The sequence below is a fragment of the Pteropus alecto genome, unplaced genomic scaffold (assembly GCF_000325575.1).
Source record: "Pteropus alecto unplaced genomic scaffold, ASM32557v1 scaffold71, whole genome shotgun sequence".
Lineage (NCBI taxonomy): Eukaryota > Metazoa > Chordata > Mammalia > Chiroptera > Pteropodidae > Pteropus > Pteropus alecto.
Window position 1 is genome coordinate 2,282,327 of NW_006433024.1, and position 10,380 is coordinate 2,292,706.

At 35.8% G+C, this 10,380-nt stretch overlaps 1 protein-coding gene and 1 pseudogene across 1 annotated transcript in view; both read left to right on the top strand.

Moving 5' to 3' along the window:
- NELL1 (neural EGFL like 1) overlaps positions 1 to 10,380 on the top strand; it is a 709,438-nt gene that overhangs the window by 590,639 nt on the left and 108,419 nt on the right. The window lies entirely within an intron of this gene.
- On the top strand, positions 4,767 to 4,886 carry LOC112476634 (annotated as a pseudogene).

The following is a 10,380-nucleotide window of genomic DNA, read 5'->3' on the forward strand; positions in this document are numbered from 1 at the left end:
CCATTATCATCAAAGGCAGCCTTTAGAAGCTAGAAAAGGCAAGGGAATGGATTCTCCCCTAGAGCCTCTAGAAGGAATGCAGATCCTCATTTATTTTAGATTTATGATCTCTAGAACTGTAAGATGATAAAATTGTGTTGTTTTAAGTTTGTAGTAATTTGTTATAGAAGCAATGGGAAATTAATACAAAGATGAAGACACTTTTGAGTGAAGTTATTAGAGTCTACATTTCTGCAGCTACCAAAATATTAATTAATTGTGAAGATAAAGACAGTGCTAGGTTTTGAGGCCAATTCCCAAAAGTGCTCCCATGCTCTCTTTCTTAAGAAGCTATTTAGAGATGTGCTTCTCCAAAATGAGGGTAGAAGCCATGAAATAGATGGAATTTGGCAAAGCGAGCATCCAAACAGGAGAGAAATTGGAAAGGATAGGATATAAAATCAACTTAGACCAACCATAAACAATGTTTAAATAGTCATAATATTGTAGGAACTTAAAATTTGCACACACAATTTGTGATCAAATGTGCTGGGACATTCAAGCAGCAAAGAACAAACAGGTGTCTTCCAAACAAGGAAGTCAACTTAAAATGTTACAAATTAGAAAGATCAAGAAATGAGCATTAAGAGCAAGCTCCCTATCAAGGTGGGGGTAAATAACAGAAGATATAGCTAAAAGAAAAGAATATGTTTTCCTTTAAGTCTGGAAGTCAGAAACAGGAGAGATTTGATACTTTTAGACTCTGTGTAGGCCTAGAAATACACAAAAAGAAATACAATGAGAATGAGATAGGAAAGGAGAAAACCTTTTGTTCAATGGTGGAGTTCATTCCTCTATTTTCAATAATTCTGCTCTTCCTTGAAATTAAATTTTCCATCGGACTTCTCACATCATGTTAAACGTCTGTTTATACGGCTGTGTCCTGCACCAGTCCCTGAGCTTTGCTTTCATAGTACCAGTACAGCGGCATGCAGCAGGCACATGCTCTGCTTGGGCTGAGTTCTGGGTCTCATTCATCATTTTACCCCAGAAGCATGTAAAATCCCTGGCATACAGTATATCGTGGTTGAATAAGTGAAATTCTGGCTGAAAGATGAATGAATACATAACCATTATTATGATTTTATGAGCATCATAAATCACGGATTAATATGAGAAAGAAGATATTTTCAAAGATTTACATGAAAAGTGGGTTTTTGAAATGTTCTTGGAGAGACAATCGTGTGCACACACATTGGTTCATATTCCAAACTTCAAAGTACATTATATAATTGTGCACACTTTAACAATGTCCCTTTCTCTACTGTATTGAGTAGGTAGATTCCACAGCTGAGTCAATGTGATCACAGTCAGAAAACACAACACGCACCACACTACAAGCCATGTGGAACTGACGTCTCTGTGTCCAGTTGTGACACATTCCTCACAGCAGTTGCCAAGTGGTAGTGATATGAAACTGTATATGATTTTTCAGCCTATTAGAGCAATTATATACTACTTTAAAAATAATTCATATTTCTCCCATGCCCCAGTAATTAGTCTTACCAAATAAATCATTGGATGCCAAGACAGAGTAAAAGGCATCCTGGACTTGGATTTGAAAACCTAGATGCAAACCCCATCTTTATCAATCTCAATTAACTTCTGTGAGTATATTCGTCAATTATTGTTGCACTAGTTCTGTGTAACAATTCTAAAACACAATGGCTTACAACATTTATTTTTCTGACTAGTAGGATGGCTAGGGCTCTGAGGGGTTCATCAAAAATTGGCTGGACTTAACTTCAGGTAGTGGTTAGGTTTAGATATATTCCAGATATGTATTCATTCTGTTTGGACTTTCAGCTACTGGACATGTTCTTTCTATGTTGATGGCTGAATCACAGGAGCTCAGCTAACTCATGAGAGAACATTTAACTCCTCATTGATTAAAGTATATGGTCAAGTCCAACATCAATGAGGTATACATCAGTCAGGGTTCAGTTAGAAAAAAATGAACTGTTATAAGTATTGCAGCAATAAGGGTTTTATTATTGTAAATTGATATTATACCGTTGTGAAAAGAGCTGGTCAATGAAAGTCTAGTAAAGGGGAATCAGAAGAAGCCAGGGGTAGGGTGGGGAGAGGTTACACTGTTGAATCTGACCTGGTTTGTGCTCTCAAGAAGCTGGTACTGAAGCTAGGTGGAAAAGCCTGGTATACAAAGGTAGAAACTGTTGTCTTGAAGATAAAATGATACAGACTTTTGATGAACAAATAGAGTATTTCAAGCAACTGGCTTTGGAAAAACATTCTAGTTTGAACTTATTTGAGAGAGAAGGAAGAGAGGGTTAATTGAGGGCTAGTATTGTGTTCTGAGGTCAAGGGAGAACATGTAGGGCTAATATCTTGTCCTCCATTTTCCTAGAGTCCTTAGTAAAGCCAGGGTTATGGTCTTTTGTGGAGAATAATCGCTAATGCAAATAAGTTTCTGGCAAAGAAGCGAAACAGAAGGTCTCCTGGTGGCATTCTTAGCCAATTTAAGTGCTATGAAGTTAGGAATTTATTAGGATTTCTGATCATGTTATTATTATTTTTTAATCTAGGCAAATTTGATTCCGTTACTGATTGATAAACATTCCAGGAATACTCATTTCTTTCACTTCCCTCTAGATTGAAAGCAATACTTATCCTGCTTTACTTAACAGAAAAATCTCAACAAGGCATTTATTTTTACAGGATTTATGACTTAGAAAGCTTTTGCTTTCTTCAAAGAACTACAATGGCTACCCTTCGTATCTGACTTCCCACTGTTTGGGAGAGATTTGGTGATCTCTGTGGGAAAGTGCTGAGGAAGTAAGTAAGAAAAAGAGGAAAAATGTATCTAATTCACAAATGATAAAATATGGCCCAAAGGTTATTAAAGCACATGCATTGCGATTTAGGAATTCCAGAAGACTGAAAGATAGCAGCATCAAATGACTTTCTTGGCTGTGATAAGCTATGAACAATCTATGGATGATCATCACATCGGGCCTTTAGACCTGCCTACTGTTGCTACTGGCATTTTGTTCGTGGGGAGTAATTGCCTCGTGGTCACATCCATTATAAGCCTCCATATTGCAGTGTCTGATTCACAGCCCACACTTGAGGCTTTCGATTCCAGAACAGTTTATTTTGATTCTCTAGCCCTATCACTTCTAATGACATAGAATTTTTAAAGTACTAATATGCATTCCACTTTTACACTCACAAGAAGTGGTTTTAATTTGCTCATGCAAAAAGAAATTGGTTTAATAATTTGATTGCTTTGTTCACTGAAATAGTGATTTTGAAACACTTAATATTAAACTGAAGAGTCAAAAATGTTTTAAAACATCTTTAAGACAATTATATAAAGCTCTTGGGCTTAAATATTAAAGTTAACATTGACAAGTTGGAAGGAATGAAAGATGATTCAAATGTCTTAACTGATTTTTCAAACAAGGGCTTGAATTTGAGTTTCCTATTTTAGCTTTTAAAGTGGTAAATGGGAAATTTTGACTTTATTAAAACCAGCATATGAATGTGGAAGCTAGTCTATTGAGGCATAGAAGCCCTGTCAGGCAAAGGGCCTTGATCCTATATAGGCTGTAAACACCCTAACTTTAGTGCAGTGCCCAGCAAAGGTATGACAAGCAAGTTTATGACAATTTTTTATGACAGTTACTATTCCAAGCAAGTTTACAAACCCACACATTCTAAGCTGCCTCAGCTTTGAAATTCAAATGCCAGGTAATTTGGAAATCACTTCTGCGGAGAATGTAAAATGATGCATTTTCTCTTGTCAGACTGAATCAATGACAAAGCCTTTGCATATTTACTGGTTAGAAGAGGCAGTGAGCAGGATAATCCCTTATCTGTCTCTAAAATAAATTAACCAACTCGAGTTAATAAATTAACTTGGGAAATGGGTTCACAAGATTTCAAGAAGTGTCTTTGCCAGGAACCCTAAAACTTCAGAGGGGCACCACCTCTTTAGAGGCAGGAGAGGATCCTACTACTTATCTACCTTAATCCTTAGATTTGTTGTTCTGTAAAATGATAAGAGTAACAACTATTTACCTTAGGAGGCTGTGAAACAGATTAAATAAAATAGGAAAAATTTCTGTGAAGTGCTTGGAACATCTTAGACACTTGTTACATGCTCACTTTTGTCCATTTCCTCGGGTATCAGGCTTCCTTTGTGATTACTGGCAGGTAACTGAAAACCATGAAGCAAGTACATTAAGACAAAGATGTGAAGGTATTGGTATCACAAGTAAACAACACATGCCTAGTTACACTGCCTGTTGAAATAATCTGTTGACTATCTTTGATCCCTTACCAATTAAAACTTGAAATTCAACCTTTTTAACCATTCTTTCATCCCTTTGGTTATTCTATAGTTTGATGTTTTGGGTACTTTTTGAGGTTGTATTTGTTTTGGCTAAACACACTTCTTACATGATTTTTATAATATATATAAAATTTATAGCATTTCATTAATAATGAGAATATTTCGAATGTCATGTGAGCATCTTTTTCTACTTTATGCAAATTGGAAAATTGAGGACTCCTAGCCATTTTGTCTACAACCTCTACAACTAATCTTAAATTTAACTGGCCAGTTTAATTTTAATTTTTAAAGACAGTTTGAGCATTAGATAAAATTGGTTTTAAGCAAACCTTTTTTGATGAAGCACTCTGTTTCCACCTCAGGTATATAGTCAATCCCTTTAAACAAACAAACAAACAAAAAAACCTGGGTCTACGGCCATGCTACCCTGAACAAGCCCTATCCCATCTGATCTCGGAAGCTTAAGCAGAGTTGGGCCTGGTTAGTACTTGAATGGGAGACCACATAGGAAGACCAGGTGCTGTAGCCGTAAAAAGTTAAAAAAATAAGGGATTGTAAGCTGACAAGGTCCTTGCAATCTGTGAGGTCAACCAAGGGTTGCCGCGCCTAAAAAAATAAATAAATAAAAATTAAAAAAAAATTCTGGTCTCCTGAGACAGTGCAGTGCTCACTAGGTTATATAAGTCATTTGTGGGTTGAAACAGGTTTACCATTTGGGCTGCATGAACTTTGGATAACAAGAAGGGGTAAAATAAAAAATAATAATAAAATAAAAAAAATAAACATCTCAACCTGTAGCACAAACCAGCACTAACTCTGCCTAACTTCAGGAGGAGTGTGTTTGTCCCATCATTCCACAGTTCCCTGCAGCGTTTCAATATTTGTATTTCCTTGCTTCTCACACTGTGCTTTGATGGTGATTCTTCCCCAACCATACAAGCAACGTAAAGATAGTTATCAAGTTCTGTTCATCAATATGTCCTTTACAGTTATGGTGTGGAGTATAGCAGGCCCACAGCACATTTCAAAACAAGTATGATTAGGGGGAAACTACATGTACATTTAAAAAAATCTTCAGATGACTTCCCAATTTAAAATACATTCAATCTAATTCTTTCAATTTATGGAGCAGACTACATTATAATCTAATGATGTTATTGATTTAGAAGGATGTTTGAGATACTTGCTTTCTTCCTGCCAATATCTGCTTGGCTGACTTCCTCTACTTCCTTTAAATGTATGAGCATATCTTTTCAAAGAGGCCTATCCTCACTACCTACTCAATATTGCAGCATGTTCCCCTGCCTCACTCCTGCCACTCCCAATGCCTTTACCTATTCTTTATTTTCTTTTTTTAAAATCCTTTTACTTTCCATCATCCTACATCATCTAATGATTTACTATAATTATCATTTACTATCTCTCTCCTCCTGGGAGTATGTAAGTCCCACTAGAGCAGATCTGTTGATTTGTTCACTGATAGATCCCAAGTTCCTTGAATAATTTCTAGCCATCGTAGGAATTTAGTAAATATTTGTGGAAGATATAAATATAAGATATTTAAACAACAGAGAGTCGGTTCTGATCTATATACTATGTTTCTAAGGCAGGAGTTAAGATTTAGACTTTTTATATAGATTTACCATAATAAGATTGGACAACTAAGAGAACTAATTATCAGAAAATTAATTTTTCCATGTATTCCAATTCTGATCTGCTGAAGTCTTGCCATAGGTGAAAGAATTTTCCTTCTGTGTTGGCACCAAAGGGATATTCTGTGCTTTGAGTGGCCATCATCACTGTCCTGCCCCTTCTCCCTTTGTCATTTGGCTTAACCTGCCTATTCTACACTTTTTCATGCTTAATCATGTTATGTCTTGTGCTGTTAACTCTCTCTAAACAGGAGTAAAATTAAGGGTTTATGAATGTGAACACTGAATTCACACTGCTTGTGGTTTTTACCTTGAATCCATCTTTATTTGTTGGATGTGCGAGTCTGGGCTATTTCCTTTATTGTATTCCTCAATATTCTCATCTACAAAATTAGGCTAATCCTTGTATCTTCTTTGTAGGACTTTTTTATGGATGAATAAGCTCTTCTGTATAACACTTATAATAGTATCAACTATGTAGTAAACTCTCAAGACTACAACTCTCAAGAGGAAAATGAAAGCTATTTTAGCTTTGGCTTAAGCTTACTATAAATTTCTTGAGTGTAAGGACCATCTGGGCTTCAATTTCTTTCTCTAGGCTCTATAGAACATAATAGCAAACATTATGCCTATTTACTGAATGATTCTTTGGCCTTTCAGTGTGCTGTTTTGTTGGTTTTAACTACTATGAAGGCAAATACTCTTGTGTTGTCCCTAAAGATAGCTACAGAAATATAAAACAAAATGAATTTCACATACTAATGATATTAGTTCTTATTATACTAACATTTCTTTGAGGAATCTGGAGTGAAAATACGTGTCATTGGTGGTTCTGAGAGCTATTAGCTTACTGATTCTCTGCCCTAAACCTTGCATAACTCAGCTGAAATCTTAACAATCGTCAATGGACACAGACTAAATGACGCTGATATAATGTTCTTAATAATGGATTTATTACTCGCTGCAACAAGAGCTGTTAGGCTTTATTTGTAATAGTAGTTATCTCAACAAAAGAGTGCTGGGGTATGGCTGATCAGTAGTTTGGTTTTGCGTTAGGTGATCTGGGGAGGTTTCAAGGAAGGGGGAGTCTATTCTGGATTGAACACTTTAATGAGGAAGGGGTAAGTGCATGATTGGGGTATATTAATTTTTTTATTCAGGAATCTGTAGAAATTGAGTAGAGATAAAGCCATAATTGATAAAGAAGCACCAATCCCTGTTACCTGAGAGTGGGAAATGTTTGGTTTTTTTTTTGTCTGTTTGTATTATATTCTTATTTTTATCTATGCTCATACATGACTTAAAATGGATATTATTTCATTCTCATTCTATCATGATCACTGAACAAATGCATGTGAAATTATTTGTGTTCAGGAGGAGAACATCAGAGCTTAAATGTTAGAGCTAAGCCAGATATCAGGTGAAAGTTGTCAGGGCTGCTTTTTTCTTTCTACAACCTTCTAAGGTTCTTGCCAACTTTTCTACTTCATTCCTCAAACTTCCAGGAATTAAACTGAGTCTTGTTCTGATATTCCAGTCATCCAAAACCATAGATATAATACATTGCTTAGACTAGACTCCCTCATATTTCCTATGCCTCATCTACCCAATACCCTTTCCCTTCTAGTATTAGATTAGCTTCAAATCAAGGGGAAAGTGATCTCATCTCTTTGGCAAGCTGCACCAGATTAGTGACTTCCCAAGTTGAAAGGAAGCCTGGAGGTTCATTAGACTTCCACACTATGTCCATTAGCAGTTTCTCTCTCTCTGCTACCAGATGGGACTGCCAGGACTTTAATAAACGTTGTGAGAGCATCTGCCCAACCCATGAGTTCATATACAATCCCATGTCTCTTTTGGTCATTTTAGACATACCTATTTTATCACCCAAACTAGATAATGTTTATCAGAGGCAGGAACCATGTCTGTTTTAACCCTCACAAAATGTATTACAGTAATGAGCATGCCAGAGCAATCACGGAATGCTTTATAGAATGATTGGCTAGAATGCCAGAAGACAGAAACATTCATTGTCACTATGAGAGTGAACCACCTTCCACATGGTACCTTTTCCTAGATAATAACTAGTATATTCTGGTTGAAAGTAGAAAGGCAAAAAAAAAAAAAAATCCTAATTCTGATTCTATTACTTTTTTAGTAATTAACTACTTGTCTAAATTTGTTTTAAAATTTTTATTCTTATTTTCCATTTTTTGTAATCCTGTATTTTTCTATTCTCTATTAGTTTGTCATAAATCATTTCAGAGAATCTGTGTATTTGCTGACAATGTGTATTATTTTAGGATTAGAAGGCTCCAAAAGCCCTTCTCAAAGGATTTGTTTTAAACAATTCTACAGGTGCACCTCAATCATACCCTCTCCTCACATCTTATTTTGGCAGAATCTTCAGTTTTTTACCTTTTTTAAAGGACTCAAGTTATAGTAATAAGTAAAAAATGTGTTTTGTTTTATTTGAAAACTTTGCACTTGTAGTCTCCAATCACAGCATAAAGAATGTGCATATTTGCATTTACCATTCCATTGATTTTGCTCTACTCTTGGCATTTTGTATTTATTCACAAAGAAAAGAGATGAAAATAATTCAATAAAAGTCTTCTGAAAGGAGAAAATACCATATACTCCCTATTGTTTACATAGAAAAAGAACATTTCTTGCCCACTTTTGCAAAAAAAAACCCACTATTTTTATTTGAACTCAAAATGTGTAACTTCTTATAGTCCACTGGATTTACTACATGCTTGGCATTAAAAATGGAGATTACTTCAGCAACATATTATTATTTGGTTAAAAACATAACTTTTCTTCTTTGCCTGCCTCTCAACTAATTAAACATAATGAGGAATAGATCTTTTATAATGCATCGATGCATTTCTTTAAAATGAAACTGTGCAAACCCTCTTCTGTGCCTCAGTAAGGTTATGTAAGATGGTCATGAATTGTTAATGCTTCTTTTTACTTTTTCTACTCAGTTCTAATTTGATAAAGTCAGTAATGCCTGGCTCCAAAGAAAATTAGACAAGCATTTCCTGTCTTACCGTTTCATAGAGTTGTGAGGCTGGTTCATGCGAAGCAGGCCACCACAGGACAGACTTAAATCTAGAGGCTGTTCTATCAGTTAAAGCTGAGGGGTGAGGTGGGACACAGGCTGAACTGGAAGTAATGGGAGGAAGTATGGCTCAAATGGTGAAGGCGGGTGTGTAAGAGTATGGGAACAATTTGTAAGTGGGAATACAAGCTATAGACAAGCTTAAGAAATTATTAGACTTAAGTAATAGTAAAACACTGTGACAGGGAAAAAGAAAGTTAGCAGATATTCAGACAGATATGAAGATACTACCCAAACTTCTCATCTTCAGAGTTCTTGGAAAAAAAAGAATCCCAGCCCCAGATGTCATAAAGTATAAAGAAGTGAATAGGCCACAAGAACAAGACAGATTTTAATCTAGGCTACATCTGGAGGACAGGAAAAACATAGGGCCAAGGGCTGAGTGAATTGGTTTTACACATTAAAAAGTATTTAATATCCTCTGATTGTGGGGAAGCAAATTGATCTCTAGTCATGGACTGAAACAGTTTTTACTGATTGTAGTCAGATGGCACCAGCAGAGGCAGGCAGAGCTGATTTAGAGGGGTAAAGATAGGGGCCAAAGTGTTACTGTGACCACTTGATCAGTGTTAACTAAGGTAAAGCATAATAAATAAATCAACAACTCTGGAGCCAGGGCCCCTGCTTTGGGGACCATTTCTAGCTAATATAGTACCTTTCTGGATTTAGCCATAAAAAGGAGCTTTGCAACTTCATACCATGTTTCAACGTGAATGCTTTATTTATTTATTATTATTATTCTTAATTTATTTTTTATAGTGACAATGGTTAACAAAATCTAGTAACTTTCAGCTGTACATTTTAACAGTAAGGCATATGTATATATATATTTACATTATGTGTTCACCTCCCATAGTTAGATTTCTTTCAGCCACCACATATCTGACCCCTTTGACCCCATCGACTTGAATGCTTTAGGTGTTAAGTATGTCTTCCATATAGTTTCCATCCATTCTCCAAGGAAGTAAGCACCTTACTACATCTTCCTTATTTCTTCCTTCAGGAATTTCCTGACTACTCATTCATGACCATTTCTAGCAACAGACACTACCCATTTTGTCAATATCTTATTAGACCCTGCTGTTTAGCTGCCTCACAACCTGGTGACTAATACAATATTTAGACTTTTAGAGCACAAAGCTAGGCATTCTTGGGAAAGAAGAAATGAGATATGTTATTTGCCTTTAAGGAGCTTTAATTTTTCCAAGGGGAAGCATGACGAGAATAGAGGAGAACAGAGAATA